General features: G+C 38.2%; 1 long non-coding RNA gene across 1 annotated transcript; it reads left to right on the forward strand.

The window, feature by feature from the left end:
- The first annotated feature begins 2807 nt into the window (after positions 1-2807).
- LOC105884215 (uncharacterized) lies at positions 2808-20523 on the forward strand. The gene is made up of 7 exons (XR_012915958.1): positions 2808-3242; positions 3420-3475; positions 3593-3640; positions 7885-8023; positions 16200-16290; positions 17278-17403; positions 17975-20523. It is a non-coding gene; the product is annotated as an uncharacterized LOC105884215 (long non-coding RNA).
- The last annotated feature ends 1997 nt before the right edge of the window (positions 20524-22520 follow it).

A 22520-nucleotide genomic window follows, 5' to 3' on the forward strand; every position in this document is an offset into this window, starting at 1 on the left:
TGATCTGAAGCAGTGCTCAGGTCCCTACCCTTGTAAAGAAATATAGCCCTCCAATTTAGTCTGCATCTGGGAGAAATATCCCTCCCTCTCCCCTCTCTGTGTCCTCCCAGGCTCCCCTTTCCCTGACAGTTCTAAGCAATCCAATCCTTTCCATAAATTGAACTTTTTTCCAAAGTACAGAAGAACTTCTAACTTCCAACAGCTTCTGATTTTACTCTTGCCATAAACCTCCCCTGAGGCAAGGGGAAGGGGCACCAAGCCTGACTCCTTACAGGAAATGCAGGTAGAGTACACACAGGGTGAACAGAGATTAACCTCCTCGACAATATGTGTCCTGAAAAATTTGCTAAAGATCTGCCACCAGCAATTCAAGATGCCCAGGCTGGCAGGTTCTATCTCTGGCCCTGGAAGTGTGTGTGGTGAGTAAACTCTTTGCCATCTGTCTCCGTGGTGAGGAGTTTGTGCTTTGTAGTCACATACATCCATGAAGAAAAGATTTTGATTCCTCACCAGCAGGGTTGTCATGAAATTAAATCCAGAAACGAATGTGAAGAACCCAGAGCTAAACCCCTCTAAACAATCTACTTCATAAATGGTAGCTGTCTTTCCTCCCTGGACTAAGGAGTTTATGTGGCAGCTTAACCTGTCCCTTCAGCCAGGGCCCCTTCACCAGGATGCACATCAGCGTCACCTTGATAAGACTTTTTTGAGCCCTCACCAGAAACTTCCTTATTAGTGGAAATAGGACTTCTGTATCAAAGGCCATTCAGGTTATTAATCTATAATAATATGTGCCTCAGAAAATGGATATATCCACTTGGCACCAACAGTGGATATGAAAGTCTGTTCTTCCTTTATCCCATTAACTCTAGATGTTATCAGCTTTTGTCCTTTATGTGAACCTGATCTGATTTTCCCCAGACTTGCCTCACTGGAAATGTCATTGCCTCAAAATTAAATATCCAAAGGTTCCTCCCCCAGGGTTGCCAGATTTAGCAAATAAAAATACAAGATATCCATTGAATTCAGATAAACACAATAATATTGCATGCTGCATCCACAGACACACATTTAATAGGGTGTGCATCTATCTATCTCTCTATCCATCTATCATCTATCTAATGAGAGGGAAGAGAGAAAGATTGGTTTATTTCAGGCATTGGCTAGCACTATCATGGAGGCCAGAAGTCCCAAATCTATAAGGTGTGTTTGCACACTGGAGACCAGGGAAGAACTGACATTGCAGTTTAAATTCGAAGGCCATCTGCCAGTAGAATTCCTTTTTCCTCAGGGGACACCCGTCTTTTTTTCCATTCAGACTTCCAACTGATTAAATAAGGCCTACTCACATTATAGACAGCAATCTGCTTTACACAATTGTCTAATGATTTAAATTTTAATTTGATCCAAAAACACCTTCAGAGAAACGTCCAGAATAATGTTTGAAGAGATAGCTGGGCACCATGCCCCAGTCAAATTGACATATAAAATTAACTATCACTCTGAAATAACTCTGAGATATCTTTTTTTTTTTTTTTTTGAGACAGTCTTGGTTTGTTGTCCAGGCTAGAGTGAGTGCCGTGGCGTCAGCCTAGCTCACAGCAACCTCAAACTCCTGGGCTCAAGCAATCCTCCTGCCTCAGCCTCCCGCGTAGCTGGGAGTACAGGCATGCGCCACCATGCCCGGCTAATTTTTATATATATATATATCAGTTGGCCAATTAATTTCTTTCTATTTATAGTAGAGACGGAGTCTTGCTCTTGCTCAAGCTGGTTTTGAACTCCTGACCTCGAGCAATCCACCTGCCTCGGCCTCCCAGAGAGCTAGGATTACAGGCGTGAGCCACCGCACCTGGCCAACTCTGAGATATCTTAAATGTCATTTTTTGGTGTTCCTAGATCATTTAGTCATATGACTGTGGACAGTCTCTTAGTCTGCCTGGTATGATAGAGGACAAAAGCCTGTGTTATCTGGAATTTTGTTTGCTTTAAAAGTGACCTTAGGGGAATATCATCAGCACACAGAGACCCAGGGGAGTTATCCTAGGGCTCTTGGAGATGAGCTAGCCCTCTGAGAGGGCACTCTGAGGGGTAAAACTCACACTCCGTGATAGGCAGTTAGTCATCTGTGGCAGAAAACTAAGAGACTGTCTATAATTCTGTGACTAAATGATCTAAGAACACCAAAAAATGACATTAAGATATCTCAGAATTGGCCGGGCGCGGTGGCTCACGCCTGTAATCCTAGCTCTTGGGAGGCCGAGGCGGGCGGATTGCTCAAGGTCAGGAGTTCAAAACCAGCCTGAGCAAGAGCGAGACCCCGTCTCTACTATAAATAGAAAGAAATTAATTGGCCAACTGATATATATATATAAAAAAAAATTAGCCGGGCATGGTGGCTCATGCCTGTAGTCCCAGCTACTCGGGAGGCTGAGGCAGAAGGATCGCTCGAGCCCAGGAGTTTGAGGTTGCTGTGAGCTAGGCTGACGCCACGGCACTCACTCTAGCCTGGACAACAAAGCGAGACTCTGTCTCAAAAAAAAAAAAAAAAAAAAAAAAAAAAAAAAAGATATCTCAGAATTATTTTGGGGAAGCAGACCTAGAATAAAATTGTTATTTAGTAGGCAAGAACCTAGTCAATTGAACCATACAATGGTTTCCTTGACAAAGTTTTTACCCCTCTGCCCCCATTCCAGTCATTTTTTTCCATGTGGCTGGACATACAGGACCAAAACATTTCTGGCCTCTCTGGGCAGAGTTCCACCAGTTGCCTGGCTCCCAGTTTAGTTTCTGTTTTTAGTAAGTCTTCTCAGGTGGTGGCCTGAAAAATGAAGGTGTTTTGTTTTCTGGGAAAGGCAAGGCGACAGAGCGCTGTGCAGAGGTATTCATTTCCAGTGTGAAGGACAAGCCTTGTGGTTGCCATAGAAACCTGAAGTCATAATGGCGACTATGATGGCTTTTTGACAGAAACCTACGTGGCCTGGTGAGAAGAGCAGAGTCTTACTTTCAGGCATTTGGATTTAGCTGAGGGGATGGGTGCCCCACGGCAGGGGCTGAAACTCACTAGGGTGTGGGGAGACTACCAGGTCCAAGTCGCTTCGTTCCTGCTTTAAGACTCAGCGTCCCGCTGTCTCGTGAGGAAGAGATGTGGGACCTTCCTGGCCCCACTGAGGGTGGCGTCCTGCTCCAGGGTGTCCTGGAGCTACTTTCCATGTAAAGTCGGGTGCGGGAGGATGACACAGGTAACAACTCTCTTTGAGGCCAGCTTCCCCCTCTGTAAAATGGGCGTAAGAATGCTCACCACAGGATTGCTGGGACCTTCAGTGACAACACCTGTGCAAGCCCATGGCTCTTTATTGTGGGATCATGAATGTCTGTATGAATTCAGGCCACTTATACATTTTCAAATTTGTTTTTAGTGGATAGACAAGGAAAGTAGAAGAAAAAGACCCTGGTGAGAAACTCATATTTTCTTGTGAGTACCACCCAATTGTTTCAGTCTCATTAGTCACTGACCCAGTACTTAATATGCTGCTGAGCACATAGTTACTCCAAAAAAGCACAGTGATTGCATGATTCTATCTCTCCCCAGGTAGCTCTTCCTGAAGGTGACTGAACTTATATCAGGTGTCTGAAAGAGGTGAGTACTAAGGATTTGGGTCATGATGGCTGCTGAAGCTTCCCCAGATTTGAAGGGAAGCAGTCCTCAGGAGACCCCCAAACACTTCTATCCTGGTGGAATATGACACCTGGTTCTAGTGAGTTCATGGATCTGAACAAAGCATGTTGTGGAATAGCTCCTATGAGGTTCACAAAATAGTCTAAAAGTAAAGAAGCTACTTTGATTTCATCATTGGAAAAGTGGTTCAGGAGATGGCATTTCTTCCCATCAGCAGCTATAGGCTTTGTGGTAGCCCTTGAGAGCCATCTAAGAGATTCCTTATTTTATCATTAAACTATGAATTTTTCACTTAGGGAAGGAACTTGTTTAACATGTATTTGCAATAAATATATTTTTTCTGACTGCTTAAATATAATAATAATCGGTGATTCCCACGTATCTCTCAGACAAATATTGATTTATAGTTGGTTAGGTCCTCCTAGCTATTTGAGATTATATTATGCATTCTTTCATGGTTTCCATGTTTTTATCCATTTTGTAATGAATTTTTCTAAGAAGCCGGAAATTTATCAAGTGTTAGTTTAAAATGTCAAAATTTCAGTTACAAGAATTCAGTATTTTCAAAACTAAAAATTGCCTTATATTAATAGTTTTCCCTATTATAATGATACTCAGTTACATGCCCTAAAATAAGCAGATGGTCCTAAATATCATTATTATTTCCTAGGACATCACGATTTCAGTTCTGTAATAACCCAGCTACCTACTCTTCCCACTACATTGTCCCCAGAAAAACATGGCATGTCTGTCACTATAGATACCTTTAATGTCCTAGAAATATATTTAAATGGCATCATAGAGGTGTTGGTTTTTTTTTTCAGAGCCTGGCTTCTTTCATTCACCCTATTTATTTTTAGATTCATTCATTTTGTTGCATGTATCTATTGATGTATTTCATTGTTTTTTGATTGCTGAAGAGTATTCCAATATATGGCTATGCCAAAAGTTTTATTATTTATTCATTTGTTGATGGACATTATGGTTAATTCCAATTTGGGGCTCTTGTAAATAAAGCTTCTATGAACATTTGTGAATGAGTCTATTCGTGGAAATGTGCTTTCTTTCTCATGGGTAAATACTTAAAGAGATCAATGGCTGGATCATATGAAAGATGTAAGATTAACATTGTAAGAAACTGCCAAGCTATTTCTGAGTATTTGTAACATTTTTCATTGCCACCAGCAGTGTATGAGAGTTTCATCTTCCAGAAACTTGTCAATGCTTGGTGTGGCCAGTCTTTTTAAATTTGGTAATTTTTCCAGAATGTAATAGTATCTGAGTATAGTTTTCAGTTTTCTTTCCCTAATGATTAATGATGTTGAACTTCTTTTCATACGCACAATTGATATTTATATATCTTCTATAGTGGAGTAACCACTATAAAAGTTAACTCTTTTATCTATTTACTCATTGAAGTGTCTGATTTCCTCTTACTGCGTTTTGTAAGATTTTCTGTGTTCCAGATATAAATCATTTCCTAGATAAATGATTCTCAAATATGTTCTCCCAGCCAGGGGCTCGTCATTTTATTATCTCAGCAATGTCTTTGGAAGAGCCAAAGTTTTTAACTTTGAGGAAGTCCAATTTATTGATTTCTTCACATATGGATTGTAGGTTTGTTGTCTCATGTATGAAATCTTTACCTAGCCTAAAGTCACAGGAATTTTCTCCTGCGATTTCTGGTAGATGTCTTATAGTTTTAGGTTTCGTGTTTAGATCTATGTTCCATTTTGGATTAACTTTTGTTATGGTACAATATTTGGATTACAGTTTATATTTGTGAATATGGATATCCACTTGTCCCAGCACAATTTGTTGAAAAGACTATCCTTCCACCGGGCACAGTGGCTCACACCTGTAATCCTAGCACTCTGGGAAGCCGAGGCAGGAGGATCGTTTGAGCTCAGGAGTTCAAGACCATCCTGAGCAAGAGCGAGACCCAGTCACTAATAAAAATAGAAAGAAATTAGCTGGAAAAGACTATCCTTTCTTGCCTTTGCATCTTTGTAAAAAATCAGTTGTCCATATAGGTGTAGATTTATTTCTGGATTCCTTATTTTGTTTCTTTGATCTTCCTTTCTACTTCAATGTCAGTAGCACACTGTCTTGATTACTGTAGATTTGGAAGGAATCTTGAAATCAAATAATGTTTGTTTCTAGCTTTGTTCTTTTTCAAAGTTGTTTTCATTGTCTAGGTCCTTTGCATTTCCACATGAATTTCAGAATCAATATGTTAATTTCTTTTAAAAGAAGTTTGATAGGATTTTTATTGAGTTTGAGTTTGCACTGAATCTATAGATCAGATTGGGAAGAATTGACAGCTTAACAATACTGAATCTTCTGATCTATGAATACGGTATGCCTCCACTTATTTATGTCTTCTTTAATTCTCTCAGCAATGTTTTGTAGTGTTTAATGTACAGGCATTATATATCTGTAGACAGATTATCCATAAACATTTCATACTTTTTGAAGCTACTGTAAATGACATTGTTTTTAAAATATAATTGCTAATATATTTTCTCTGCACTGTTAGCAGCCAAATATTCAGCAATAGTTGTTGAAGATTCATTTTGGTGAAAAAGCATACACTATTTTCAAATGGAAAAAGTATTTGAAAAATGTTCCAGAGATAATTCTACAGGTCATCTCCAGAGAAAAGTAGTTATTAAAAGAGCACAGCTTAGGCCAGGCGCAGTGGCTCACACCTGTAATCCTAGCACTCTGGGAGGCCGAGGCAGGTGGATTGCTCGAGGTCAGGAGTTCGAAACCAGCCTGAGCAAGAGTGAGACCCCGTCTCTACTATATAAAAATAGAAAGAAATTAATTGGCCAACTAATATATATAGAAAAAATTAGCCGGGCATGGTGGCACATGCCTGTAGCCCCAGCTACTTGGGAGGCTGAGGCAGGAGGATTGCCTGAGCCCAGGAGTTTGAGGTTGCTGTGAGCTAGGTTGATGCCATGGCACTCACTCTAGCCTGGGCAACAAAGCGAGACTCTGTCTCAAAAAAAAAAAAAAAAAGAGCACAGCTTAGTAGCTTTCAACTCTATATGTGTGGTTAGAAAGTAATCTGTTAAAATGTGAGGATTTCTTTACTCCCCAGTAAATCCACCTTCAGTGAATTCCTGGGATCTTGGATGGTGAGACAGTGAGAAAACATGTATGTATGTGGGTATATAGGTATGTATGAATGGGTATATTGCTGAAGCTGCCAGGAATGTTTACTGTGAAGAATGCTTGCGATTAATTACTGCACATCACATCAGTCCTATTCAGTTCCTGCCATGTATTGAAAGAAAGATTGGAGTGGGTGGTTGTTTTTCCTCAGCTTTCTTTGGCAAGCATGGTTACCATGGTGACACAGCGACAGCTGTGGGATTTGATGGTACAGAGCTTCCATTTATTATTCTTACCTGAATCACTTATTAGTATGATAGTTGTCAAATGTTGCTCTTCCAATTTCATTATTCCTCCTAGAATTATTAGTTAGAATTTAAGTATAGTGATTCACTTCCATGTTATTTATTAATATGTTTGTTCATGTATTTATTTATATAAATATGACCCAGAGATTCCTATTTTTCTCAAGAGATAACACTCTGTTATTACTTGTTACTATCATTCCATATATTGATGCTCAAATTTTTCCGGAATTGGATAGTGGAACGACCTTCAAGTTGGCCTTAGTGTCCCTTTGACACCTCCTAGAATTCCTTGAGCATGTACTTGGCTTTCTGAGCCTGACCATCTCCTCATGTGTAGAAAGAAAGTAATGATGTCACTTCAGAGCATTGCTCTGAGGACTTAAAGAGGAAAAATCTGAAAATAACAATCTACAGCTTGTGGCATCTTGTAGTCCCTTAGCAAGTGTTATTTCCCCATTCCAACATTGCCTCCTTCATTCTATCAATGTGATGTCTCTGACATTAACATAATAGCATGACTGCAGGGAAGATACTTGGAAATGTAACATCAAACAGGGATGAGCCCACATTTTCGTTATGTGTGAGCTTCAGTGTCACTGCTGTGTTGGGGATTGGAGCTGGGAGAAAGAAACATCACTGCACAGTTTCCAGTTAACTGAGAGGGGAAAGGCAAGACATCATCACCCCCCATCCCCTGCGTTTCGTGTGCTTTCCCAGCCTCTTACTTCCCTCCTTATTCTATGTGCTTTCTTATCCCCTTACTCCCCCTTCTAGTGTAATATCAGAGAAGGGTGTGGACTCTGCCTCAGAGCATAGAGCTGATACAGAAGAACGAAGTGTGATGTGGAGCCTGCTAGACTGGTTACTGGAGCAAAAATGAAGAAATCAAGGTCTCATAGTGGGGACACTTTAGGTAAGTCACTAACCTTCCACCAGCCTCATCAATACAAAAGGATAATAATACCCAGTCCTCCTAACCACTAGGAATATTCTGGAGTTTAGTTGTGATCTCATGTGGGGAAAGCAATCTGTGGGCTTAGGTGGAAGAGAAAGACCAGTCAGTGGACTTTTGAGTAATTACATTAACAGAGACACTGCAGATGTGCAAGAACTCTTCATCCAGGCATTAAATTAATTGCACTTAAATATAAGCTGTTTAGGTCTGGACTTTTTGAAGTGTGGTCCATAGATCACTTCATGAAAATTGTCAGGAATTGCTTGTTAAAATAGCAGGTATTTGGTTCCAACCTTACTCAGCTGAATCAAAATCAGTGCGATGGGGTATGAGGTGTCTACATTTTGAGTAATTTCTCCAGTTGATTCTGGTACTTATCCAAGTTTGAAAAGCAGTGCTGTGGATTTACAACAAGGCTTATTAAAATTTTGAATCCTTTGATGTCTAATTTGATTGTCAGTTGCTCCTGCTACTCAGCTTTCAATATTGGTATCTTCTCTGGTGTGTCAAACTGGTAATGATTCCTTCAATTAAGTAATATTTATTCAGTTATTTGTAAGTGAGGCACTAAACTAGGCACTGGGGAAAGAGCACAGAGAACAAGACAGGTAAGGTCCCTGGAGCTATTATTCTAGTTTGGGGAAAATGTCAATAAGCAGGTAAACAAATGAGTAAGCTGAGTCATTTCATATGGGGATTTGTACTTTAGAGAAAATAAACATGTAAATAGAGTAGAAAATGACCAGAACAGGGACTATTAGTGGTAGGTTTATCAGTGAAGCTCTTCTTCATGACGAGAAAAAGCCAGGCATGGACAGGCCATTTTGTCAGTGTCCCTGCACTGTGAGTGGGTACCAGTTGTTCCAGGAACAGAGGATAAGCCGGGGTGGCTGGAGCCTGGCAGACAACATGCAGACTGGTAAGAGATGACGTTCAAAGGGCAGACAGGAGCCAGCCACATGGTTTGTGCCATGTAAGGAGTTGGGGTTTTATTCTGAGTGCAGAGGTTAGGGTATGGGAGTGACGTGATCTGGTTTATGTTGTCAGAAGGTGACTTTGGCTACTGTGTGGAGGGTGGACTGGGGAGGAATAAGGTGGGGAGTGGAGATAACCATTAGGAGAATGTTGCAGAAGTCCAGGGGAGGGACGTGGGTGGATGGTCCAGGGCTGCAGCCGTGCACAGAGGGAGGGGTGAAGCTGGACAGGGTGTGTTTGGAGGTAGGACAGGTGGCACCTGCAGTGGCCGTGCGTGTCAGGTGTGTGGGGATAAGGCAGAGTCAGGGATGACCCCTCGTCGTTTTGTTGGCCATGTGGAGAAATAATGTTTCTGAGATCAGTTGCTCTGAGTGCTTTTGAGATATTCTCTGGATTGTTACATCATCCAACAGTGGTTGTAGTGAAAATTGGTGATTTTAAAAATGTATCATTCGATGACTAGGATTTAGCTGTTGGAGTGTTAAGCTTCATTAAAGACACATGCAAACTGAAAAAATCTCAACTTGCATGTATATATAAAATAGCCGGTGTTACTGATCTTTTTACTCTGTGCCTACCAATGTTCTAAGGATTTTCTTTTCTTTTCTTTTTTTTTTTTTTTTCAAGACAGAGTCTCACTCTGTTGCCTGGGCTAGAGTGCTGTGGCGTCAGCCTAGCTCACAGCAACCTCACATTCCCGGGCTCAAGCAATCCTTCTGCCTCAGCCTGTCCCAGCCTGAGTAGCTGGGACTACAGGCATGCGCCACCATGCCCAGCTAATTTTTTCTATATGTATTTAGTTGTCCAATTAATTTCTTTCTATTTTTAGTTGAGACTGGATCTCGCTCTTGCTCAGGCTGGTTTCAAACTCCTGACCTTGAGCCATCCTCTCACCTCAGCCTCCCAGAGTGCTAGGATTACAGGCGTGAGCCACCGTGCCTGGCCTGATTTTCATTTATTAACTAAAATAATTCTCAAAGCAACAACCCGTGATGTAGGGATGATTGTTTCCCCCATTTACAGGAGAGGAAACTAAGGCACAGAGAATTTCATTTAATCTCCCAAGGTCACAGAGAGCTAGGTGTTCCAACATCTCTGCAATAGAATTTTTTTTTTAAATAATGGGGTTCCTGGCCATTTATGCTTATAAAATCAAAACACAAAGCAATATTTGTTTAAAAATGTTTTGTCTTCTACAGTAAGTACTACACAATCCGTGTTGGACAGGTGAAGCATTTGAGCAACTGTAAGGTGAAGTATTAAAAGTCACACAGAGCCCATACTCCTAACCAATACACTTAAGAAACAGGCATGTGTTGAACCCTGTCAGCCCATGGTAGCAGGACCCTATGTCTTTGGTGGAAGACATATCCTTCAGTAACCATTGTGTGACATACCAAATAGTATTTATTTAAGAAATAATTTATTGCTTAAATTTATTTAAGTATTTATTTATTTACTTAAGTATTTATTTAAGAAATAAATAGTATTTATTTAAAAAAATCAAAAGGTAATAATTGTGAAATGAAAGAATAGTAATTATTTTTAAAAGGTAATAATCATCATAGTTAATATGCATTAGACAACTTGGCTGTTTAGATAATTCCTTGGACTTCTATGGTGAATTATTTTCCTTTGTAGGAACTCAGAGGTGCTTCTCCAGATGGAAGTCATATTGTCCTATGCTCTAGGCTTCATTGGTTGGGAGGTAGGGCTGGTCTGACCTTTATTGATGTGTGAAGCAGATGAAGTGTGGTGACTTACCCAGTGTCACCTAGAGTTAGTGAGTTAGAGCTGGCACTGTGGTCCAAGTATGTCTCCTGTCTCTCACCCAGTTCTCTGTCCATAAGACATGGCATTAGTCTTTTTCCTATGTATAATGAATGACTTTTCAAGGGCTCATAGGATATATGCTTCTCTGAGGTTAACCTGCAGGTAATATAAAAAGACAGTACATTCAAACAAATGGAAATGGCATATTGATTTTCTTCTCCTTACCCCAAATCTATTGAGAGGTTAGAAGAAAAATTTCTAGAATCATATGGAATGCAGTCTTTTGTATCTGGCCCCTTTCAATCAACATAATGTGTGTGCGATTTACATTATTGTTGTTTATAGTTGTAGATTGTTGCTTCTAATTGGTATAAAGTATTACATTGTGTGGATATTTTACAATATATATCTCCCTCTTGCAGATTTACATATTTTTCAATTTTTGACTTATTATGAATGATGGTGCTATGAACATTCTTGTACATATTTTTGGATGAACATTTACTTTAATTTCTCTTGGGTATGGATCAAAGAGTGCCATTTTTAAGTCGTAGGGTATGTGTATGCTCAGCTCAGTAGATACTGCCAAGCAGTTTATCAAAGTGGTTGTTCCAGTCTGTATTCTCACTAGCAGCACTGAGAGTTCCACTGTTCCACATCCTTACCAACACCTACAGTTTTCCATCTTTTTTATTTCTTTTCTTTTTATGGGTGTGTGCTATTTAATTTCAATTTCTCCTTAATTTAGCTATCTTTGAAGTGCTAAATCTCTATTAATCAAAGAAGGTCTGTACTCTTCTTTTTTAACCTTTTTATTTATTTGCTTAAGAAACTGAAGTGTTGACTTATGGAATTTGCATTTTGAATATTGCTGATGGTGTCTTTATCTTGTTTTGTAAGTTCCTTTGGCCACTCAGGTTTCCTTGAAATTGGTAATTAGATTTAGAAGCTTGTTAAGATTCAGGTAGTTTGACAACAGTATCTCAGGTATGGTGGTGTTTATTCTTCCAGTGTTATACCAGGAGGCTCATTGGATCTGCTTGTCTCTCCTGTGACATTGACATTGATCACGGGGTTCTAGTGTTATCAACCTGATCTGTCCTTTATAAAATTTCCCGTTCACCTTCACTTCATGTTTTCTGCAGTCTCTGAGTGTTCTTACCTGTATCTGAATTTCATTAAAGATTACAAAAATGGTAACATTCTCATTCTGATTTCTTCTATATTCATCAGCTGGAATTCTTGTATAAACTTCCCCTCAACCATTAGGTTTTACTGAGATTTGGTATGCACAGGAAAGGTAGAATGAATGATTAGGTGAGTTTTTTGCAGTATTTCCACTTTCAAAACAATAAGTTGTTTCCCTAGGTTCTCAAAGGTGAGCAGTGAGCTTGTTTTGTTTGTGTTTTGATTTTTGGTAGTGTCCTCATGGACTCATAGATGTTTATATATTTGATGTGTTTTAATTCATTCCAAGCATTAATCTTTTTCATTTTCTTTTTCCAGTAGGAGCCCGTTTAGGTTGACTTCTGACTCTTTTTCACAAGCTATCTGGCATGATGGATTAGTCCAGGTTCATCTTATACAATCCTGACCCCAGACCTGGAATCGTCCATTTTCCAAGGGAGCCTGGTTCCTTTTAGTGGGACATGTTTTAAGAGGATTCAGTCTGAATACTTGAGTTGCTCCTTGCTACTGGGTTGGTCATTGTTTCCTGTCCTTTTCAGTGCATGAAACCAGGATATATGTATTATCTATATATTTTTATATTTGTATCATCTGCTTCCATCCTAGGCTGTTCCTCTGTCCCATTATAGGTAATCATTTTTATCAGTTTTTGCTATTATCCTCCAAGTTTGAAAAATATAAGCAGATATAATACATATATATTATTTATTATATTATTACCTCTCCAATAGAAATTTCAGTGGAAATGGAAATGTTCTATATCTGAACTGTGTAAACATGGTAGCCACTAGCTACTTGTGGCTATTGAGGATATGAAACCTGATAAGTGCAACTGAAGAACTAAATTTATATGAATAATTTTTTTTCAGGAGCACCCCAACCAGACCATTCTTGTGCATGACTCTGGTGTTCTTTTTTTTTTTTTACTTTATTTTTTTTTTATTTCGGCATATTATGGGGGTACAAATTTTAAGGTTTCAAAAAATGCCCTTTCCCCCCTCCCCCCACAAATCTGAGTTTCCAGCGTGACCATCCCCCAGATGGTGCACATCTCACTCATTATGTATGTATATACCCGCCCCCATCCCCCCTCCCCCCTGCCCAGTACCCAATTACTGTAGTACCTATGTGTTCACTTAGGTGCTACTCAGTTAATACCAGTTTGCTGGTGAGTATATGTGGTACTATATGAATAATTTAAAATCAGCTGGGCATGATGGTACACACGTATAGATCCAGCTACTCTGGAGGCTGAGGCAAGAGGATCACTTGAGCCCGGGAGTTCGAGGTTGCAGTGAGCTGTGATTTCACCACTGCACTCCAGTCTGGGCAACAGAGTGAGACCTTGTCTCAAAAAAATGGCCCCCCAAAACATAATTATTTTAATTTAAATTGCCACATGTCTGTAGTGGCTACTATAATGGAAGCAGCTTCTCTACACATTTTTCTGGTCCTTGTTTTTCATTTTACAATATGTCCTGGAGATTACTCATAGCAGTACAAAGGGAATCCTCCTTGTTTTGTATACCTGCATAGTACTCCAGGATGTAGATGTACCTTAGATTACTCAATCAGCCCACTACTGGGCATCTGTCATGTTACTAGTCTCTACTGTTATTACTTTTCTATCATAAATAGCCTTGTACATATGCTTTTGTCATTTTGCATAGTTTCAGTGGGAAAGATTCTTAGAAAAGAGATTGCTGGTTCCAAGAATGAATACCTGTGTTTTTGATGTTACCTCCAATAGTATATGAGAATGCCTATTTTCTCATAGGCCATCTAAGTAAAACACTGAGGGTAGGTGAACATCATGTGAAAAATGTTTGAAAAACATTTCATTAAATCAGCAGAACTAGATGTTTGTACAGGGGCCTCAGTCCTGTGCTTGTCTTTGAGAATTTAGCCTCTGCTCTTTTCCATCTCTTGTGGATCTGGGTCCCCCAACTGGGAGAGGAGGTCTTAACATGAAGCAGAAACTCCATGTCACCTCAGAAGACTAAATGGAAGGGATCTCCCTCCTAGGGAAAAGACAAGCACAAAACCAGTTCAGAAATTCACCGCTATGACCTAGCAAAGGGCTAAAGGAAAAAGTAAACCTATGCTTCTGCACACCTGAGAAGAACCAAGACTGAAACTGCAGTAAGGGTGACCTCATCCTTTACTCTGTATCTTTGAGTGAGGTCCTGTCGGGAGAAAGTAGCCAGTTAGCCATAGGTGCCTCAGTTTGTCAAGGTAAAGTTCAACCTCTCCTCACTTAGCTGCAAAATTCCGTGTTTAGATGCTGAGTTTCTGGGTCTCAGGGTATAAGCTGGACTAAATTTGGTTTAAGTGGAGTCTATTTGAGGTCACACGCCATGAAGTGGGCACTAACATTCACGTTACTCCATTGTGGACATTTCCAGTTATACAGGTATAGAGACCAGGAGGTAAGGTGTTGGATGCACATATAGAATTGTAGAGACAGTGCCTGACACACAGTAGACACCCCATATATATTTAATAAATTAATTATATGTAGATACAGGAGTGAGCAGGATATGAAGTTATGTATATGTCCTTTAAGTCTTTTTATAAACATATCAATTTGTCAAAGAGAGTTGGTGTGACACTGTATTTATTGTTTCATTATCTTCTTTAAGGAACCATTTTGTTTTTGTTTATAAAAATTATGCCTTGTCATTGGGAGGAAAATAACTTGTAGAAGATGGAGTACGATGCCACCTTGTGGTCAGAGCCAGAATTGCAGGGGTGAACATCCCAACCAGTCTTGGCAACAGATGGGGGGGCTGGTGAGGGAAGTACATGGATTCCATTGCGTAGGCCAAAGCTTTCTGGAATTTTCTACACACTGGTGGCTATTCTGCTGTATCCATGCCCATCTTGGGATCTTCAAGTACTGGGACTGAAAACAAGTCCAACCTCTATGTGAACTAAACAGAAAGCTTCATGAGTTGGTATGTAATTGTGAATGTTGAGACTTAAAAACATGCAGATACCCACACCATCAAATAAATTGTTTTGATCTATTTATTTTACACATAAAAAAATATACTGTGAATGTTTCCAAACCAATAAATATATAAATATCATATGTGTAATCAGTTCACAATTATTTTGTTTCCAACATTTTATACAATATAGTTTCCACATTTAAAACACCAGAGAATCTCACATTTATAAAATAACACAATCTTATATCTCCAATGTGCACACACTGATTTATTAAATAAAACTTTTTAATGTGCTATTTTTACACAGCAGTATATGAACATGATTCTTGGTCAATAAATGTATTTCTATGCCATCATTTTGTGACTAGGGCCACAGATTTTCCTGATTTACAAAACGTTATCTCAATAACTTTATCATACTACCAGTTAATTCTTTTTATTATTTAAGATATATCAAACATAATTGAAGGGTATATTAGATATTAAAAATATTCTATCTGTCCCCATCTTTTCCCTCTCCATAGCACAAAGATAGTCTCTCAATTTATTGATATCTATTCTCCAGATATTTTTCCTCTGCATGTAATACACTAACTTTTTACTCACACATTCCTATAAACCCATGTTGATATATATATATTGTTTTACTACACATGAGGCCATATACTACATTATAATTTATGACTTATCTGACTAAATATGATCCTCTTTTATTTTTTATATGTCATGGCATATTTTTAGAATTTATATTGTTTTTCTGGGATTTATATTATCTCTTGATATGATTGACCTATCTCGCTTGTTCATGAATATTTCATACATAGAGGATCTAAAATCTATGATTGAATATGGATTAGAAATAATTTCTCAAAAATTTTCAAATTCCTTTTTATTTTCTATTTTAGTTATACAGATAGAATTTTGTACTTTATAATGATTTTATTTTTATTTAAAATGTACTTCACATTGTTTTTGAAAGAACAGCTGCCCAGACCTGCTCCAGCGCCGCCATCCTTTTTCGGTCACCTCTTCCCTGACCTGTGCTTCCCTTTGCCTGCTAGGAACTGCCAAGGTACTCGAGAGCTACCTGATGTTTCATTATATGGAGCCCCACAGTATATGTATTTTCGGTTTTCTTTTACACTTATCAGATTTTTTTCAGGCAGAATTAGAACCAGTCATTTTATATGTAGGATCAAAAGCTGGATTTTAAGCGAGGCATTGTATTTGTTTCTTCCTTGCAGACACTTCTTCCAGAAGTTTGACAATGTGACATGTTGGTGCCCCCTTGTGACAGAAGCCTGAACTGCAACTTGAACAACGCTGTGCAGGAAGGTAGGAGGGAGGGGCTGTGACGCAAGCCCATCTTATAGAACTTTCTGGAAGTCTGGGTGGAAAAGCGGGTATTCTCAGTGTTCAAGGATACAGAATGCTATCAGACAGGTAGTGCAGCCTCTTTCACGCTGAAGCGAAAGCTATATGTGTGAAGAACAAAAAGATTAATTTTTATGCTTTGAGACCTCTGGATAAACAGCTAAAAGCCCATGTAAGCAAAATGTATACAGGCTACCTGTCATCTTGGATGTTCTAATTCTGTAATGTTTTTGCATTTGTTAGCTGGAACTTTTCTATAAAAGAAACTTTCCCTCATCAATTGTAGGTTAGTATGTTATGCATAGGAGGGGTAGAATGAATGCTTGATTCCTTTACAATATTGCCACATTTCTAAATGATGAGTTGTTTCCCTAAAATCTTCCAGTAATAAGCAGTGAATTAAATTTGTTTTGTTGTTGTTGTTGTTGTTGTATGCTGGTTTTCTTTTAGACTGTTTTCCTTAGCTCTAGGTATTTCTTATTTGATATGTTTTCATCTATTGCAGTCATTTTATTTGATGTTCAGATTGTTCTATCTTTGTGAATTGGAAGCCCATTAGCTTGGCTTCTGGTTTTTATGACATGCTTTCTGGTAGAATGATTGGGTCCAGAGTCATCTGGTATACTTCTCACCGATACCCGGAATCAGCCATTTCTCCAAAGAAGCCTGGTTCCTTTTAGTAGGAAGTGGTGTTGTTAGTGAATTCAATCTGGAGACTGGAGTTACTTATCACTATTGAGTTGGTCAAGATTTCTTGTTCTTTTCAGTGCATTGATCCAGCAAACACATACTATGTTTTTAAGAGAATATGAATGATTGGCTTCCTTCCTGAGGGGCTCCTCCCCATTCTTTTATTGATAGTTATTTTTATTAATCTTTGTTTTAACTTTCCAAATTTTAAAATATAAGCAAATATAATGTTTATATTAGACTTCTCCAATTTCATAGGTAAAAGGTGAAATATTCCACATGAATGGAGTCCAGTAGAATTTCTGCAGAGATGAAAATATTCTGTATTACGTTATTGAACACAATAGCTACTGGCAATTGTGGCAGTTGAACACCTGAAATGTGGTGAGTGTGACTGAGGAACAAAATTTTTAGTTTAATCTAAAGTTAATCAACTTAAATTTAAATCGACATGTGTGGCCAGTGCCTACCATATTGGACAGCAGCAGCTCGACACATTTTTCTGCACCTTGCTTTTTTCACTTAACAGTATATTCTGGAAATCACTACATAGCAGTAGAGAGGGGGGAGTTCCCATTGCTTGTTACACCTACACCATAATCCAGGATGTATATGTACACTAGATTATTTAATCAATCCCTTATTGGTGGACATCTATCTCATTTCTAGTCTTATGCTATTACAGATTTTTCTGCCAGGAATGACCTTGTACTTATGCCTCTTGTCTCTTTGAATTATATCTTTAGGATAGATTCTTAGAAGACAGATTGATGGTTCCCAAAGAAAATTCCCCTGCCCCATAAAATACAAGATTTGAAACAGAGAGCATCTGGAAATGTAGCAGCACGACGTGAATGTTGGTCCTATCTCATCATTCCTTTGATTCCACATACTTTCTGGTCACTTATTTTCTTCCTAGTGTGACATGGTGAAGGAATTTCTTATTGCACCTCAGGAAGAAGAAATAGTACAGAAGAGCCAAGAACAATAATGGGTCAGCTGGACAAAAGATTGGAGTTATCAAACCTATATCCCAGTTTCCAGACTTATCAACTGACCGTAGGTCTTGGGGTGAGTCCATTCCCTTTGTTGGCTTCTGGTCTAACACACAAGAGTACTCAATATAGGAACAGTGGTTAGGGACATGATCTTTGCAGTGAGAAGGGCCTGGATTTGACCCTGGAAATGATTACTTGTTGGCTGCATGATGTAGAGCAAATAATTTATCTACCATGTGTCCTATAATTAATTGTTGGTGTCTTCTATTGTTCATTTTACTATTACTATTATTATTGTTATTATTCTACCACTCATCCAAAGGGTGAAGATAGGAGTTGGGATTATGTTGTCAGGTGTTAATGGTGTCCCACGAACCTTTGTTTTTATAACTGATGTATAGAGTGTTTGACATACAGATTATAAGATGTCTGTAAAAAGCTCATAAGCAGACCCATATATGTAACATTCAATATGTTACAGGTATGGCATTTCTAACCAGTTGTATTGTTCAAAACTTGGAGATGAGTCAGCTGATAAAGCGTTCATTAAAAAACAAAGTTAGATCATATCTTATACTGTGTCATTTAATCAGAATGATTCATCTATGTGTTAACACTTAAAATAAAAGTTCAGATAAAAGCAGAAACAAAAATAACAAAAACCCAGAATGCCAAACTCTGTATATGGTATGGTAATAATGATGTAAAATGTAATGTACATATATGTCCATTACATTTGCATACATGCATGTACAGAAAATCCAGTGGGTTAAAACACCTTAATGTGAATTTCAGTAAGGATGAGACTACTGGGTATTAATATTTTTAATTTCTGCACTTGACTCAATGTTAAATATTTGCAAAGATGAATGTGGAATACATTTATGATAAAAATTTAGCTCCTAAAATATCTGCTATTTAAATATTTCAGAAACAAAGCATAGGTATAAAGTTAATCTAAGTTAAGAAATAACGTTACTCCTCCATGATTGAACCCACTTCCTTCTCCCTTAGAGATAATCACTACCCAGAATGAGATTATTATTATTCCCATGCATTGCTTTATCTTTTTACTCCATATGAGAGCTTCTTAAACAAAATATAGTATTGTTTTGTGTGTCTTCACTACACACAATGTTCTTATTCTCCAGTTTGCTAATTTATTTCTTATTATGCATATATGTGTATCTATCCTGATCCTTTCACTATGGGAAGCCTTGTGAGGAGTTCAAGGGGAAACCTATGTCAAGATCCCAGCAAAACATATGTCACGTCATCCGCAAGGCCAATGTTTGCTTTCTTCCCAGCCCAACAATTTCAGTCTTTAGCAGCAATATAGTTTCTTCACCTTGATAGTATCACTATGGTTTACTAAGTATTTGGGAATGTAAGATGAAGGGAACCACACACATTCAACTATATTATGTAGAAAATTCAGTGCCACCTGTGTGCTATACAATATAGTGGAGTTGGGGAGGCAAAATCTTTACCTTTCTGACTTAATAATTGTGCTTTTCCTGTACTCTGTTGGGGCCCTGTGTGTTCCCATCAAGCATGTACATGACCTGGGGCTCTGGGACCTTCTTGGAGCTCCAGGAAGAGGTGACCGTGGGTCTGTGGGAGGGACACTGGAGCGAGAGTCAGGAGCTCTTCCTGGGTCCCCATATGTCTGAGCCATCATACAGGGTGAGTTTTTTCTCCTGCCTTGACCTGCACCGTCACTCAGGTATTCACTGTCACTCTTCACACCTGCCGTGGGCCAGGGGTTGGAGAAGTCATGGTAACCATTACACTAGGTCCATGTCCTTGTGGAACCACTTTTCTATATAAGAGGAGGAAGGCCTCTCTGGAGTCAGCCCAGGGACCCAGGAGCAATCAATACATGCCAGTTAAAACACCTGTGAAGCACATTCCTTATGCAATTAAAAAAATAAAAATATACACATGTCTAGCACTCATAATACAAAATCATTTCAAGTTCTAAATAAGATGCATCCCTAAACCAACCAAGAGATTTGGGCAGTAGTGTGGACATATGAATACTAACTGCCAGAAAACATTGTCTTCTTTCATCAGGATGTTCTAGATTAGGTTCTGAATATACAATTTGGAAATGGGGAACAGTTTGAATGAAAGACAAAAAATTAGGCCCAGACAGATAGGAAGATGTTTCACATTTAGGATACATTGAGATATTGTTTCAGGCAAGTTGTCTCCAGAGAAACGCTAGGATGTTGAACACATCAGGTAAAAAAGGGGGCGGGGGGACATTGAAAATAGTACCTACAGAATGTGTTAGTATTCCCTAAAGTATATAAACTGAGAAAATGTGTGTATCTCTTTTAATAAATCTGCAGGAGAGTATACAGGACAAGGAGGTATATATATGGCAGCTGCTACTGTTGAGATGTGCATGTGTATGTGTTCTCCTCAGTTTCTTCCCTCCTCCTTTTACATGAGGTAGCCAGGCATCTATAGTTAAACTGTTATAAAACAATACCACATTTCAAATATATGGATATACATGTGTAATAATACTATAAAGAAATATCTTTAAAATGGAAAAATCAAACTGCATAGTGATTACCTCTGGAGAAGAAGGAGGCTAATGCACTCAGAGAAGACTTTAATGTGAGTTTCAACTGTACATATAATATTTTTAGTACATAGAAGGTTCTGATAGTTTATCATTTTTAATTTTTTGTAAGTGAATTATTTTATAACAACCACTGTTTCTATAAGCTTTAATTATAACTTTTAAAAGGATCTATACTAATTTAGAAATTATGAAAAGCTTAATAAAGTCCAGAGATAAATAATTGCTGATACCCATCACTCATTAATTTTGAAAAATGTATCATTTTTGTACAATTCCTATCAGTTTATATCCATGAAGGCATATTTAATGTATATGGGTTTCATTTGTCTGGAGACTCAACATTTTCTAAAGATCATGAAACCAGTAATTAAATATGCCCAAATATTCTACCCACTCTGACTCCAAAACCCCCATCCCTAACCATTGGGAACGTCAGTCTTCGTTGTCCATAATGCCTGAGGCTACCACAGGGGAAGTTACTCTCCATGGTCCTGTACACAAGGATGGATCTGGCATTGGGGACCTAGGTCTCCTAATTCAGTGTGTTATACAACAGACCCACCTTCATCCTCTGTCATTCTGTACTGTCTCCTCTCTGGGCCTCAATGGGAAGCTGCTATTCCAGTGTCCAAATAGAAGGTCCAAGTAGATGATAAGAAAAAACATCAAATAAAAGGTAATGGGGGAATGACTTGCTTTCTCCTCCACTCCATGATCAGGTAACTTGTCCTACAAAGAAGAGTGTAAAGTTTTTCTATCATGTGTAAACATTCCACTTCCTGCTATTTCTTATCTATTAATAATTGATCTCTAGGATATATTCATGTTAAAATCATGTCTTTTGTGAAAGGGAGATCACAGGAGAGGTTAATACATATATTTGTTGCAGTACTATGTGTTAGACACTTTCTGGAGGTTTGTCCATTACTCATTTTCTCCTTACAACAGCTCTGTGAGGTAAGTATCAATATGTCCATTTGACAAATAATTTAGGTCAGGCTCACAAAGGGTAACACACTATTATAGGGTCACATATGTCTTAGTAGAGGCAGGAATGGGGGTACACAACTTATATATAGAGAGAGAAAGAGTAAATACCCACCCACACTATATACGAATACACAAAACATTTTCACATTCATGTATTGTTTTTCACAATTAAGATCACATTTTTAAGTACTTGCCTCTTTCATTCAGCATAATTGCCTGTGATATAAACTTGCATTTCTTCAGTGATTGAATTTGACATGACTTTGAAAATTTAATGTATAATATTTCTTTTTATGTGAATTATCTGTTGATATCTTTGCCTGTCTCTCTATTCATCAAGAAGGATTCTTTCCACGTTAAAGATATAAAGTAAGTTTGCTAAGACGTTACTATAAAAGTAAACCCCTAGAAGACAACAATAATCATTTCCAATACCAAATACACAGAGCAAATAAAATAGATGACCTACTGAAAGACATAGTAAAATTAAAATTTATATGTATATATAAAAAAATGGAACAGAACTGAGCCCAAATGACCAAATATATCGACCATATTGAAAATGTAAATGGGTGTAACTTACCTGTTAAATATTTTCAGATTTCCTATTAATGATAAATCCAAAACTATTTGTATTCAAGAGACATAACTTAAACAAAGGTATTCAGTTATGTTAAAAACTTTAAAATAAGCAAACCTATACCAAGCAATTGTAAATGAAGTCAGGGGTTACAATCTTGACTGTTAAGAGGGCAGAATTGAGGAAAAAATGGATTTTAAAAGACCAAAAAGCACATCTGATAATACTAAAGGCTAAAATTCACTAGGAATATGTAACTTATTAATATTTTGTACCTAGTCACACAACAAAAATATAATTTTGTAAAGTAAAACTACAGAAGCAGCAATGAGAT

This window comes from Microcebus murinus, chromosome X (genome assembly GCF_040939455.1).
Source record: "Microcebus murinus isolate Inina chromosome X, M.murinus_Inina_mat1.0, whole genome shotgun sequence".
NCBI classification, from domain to species: Eukaryota; Metazoa; Chordata; class Mammalia; order Primates; family Cheirogaleidae; genus Microcebus; species Microcebus murinus.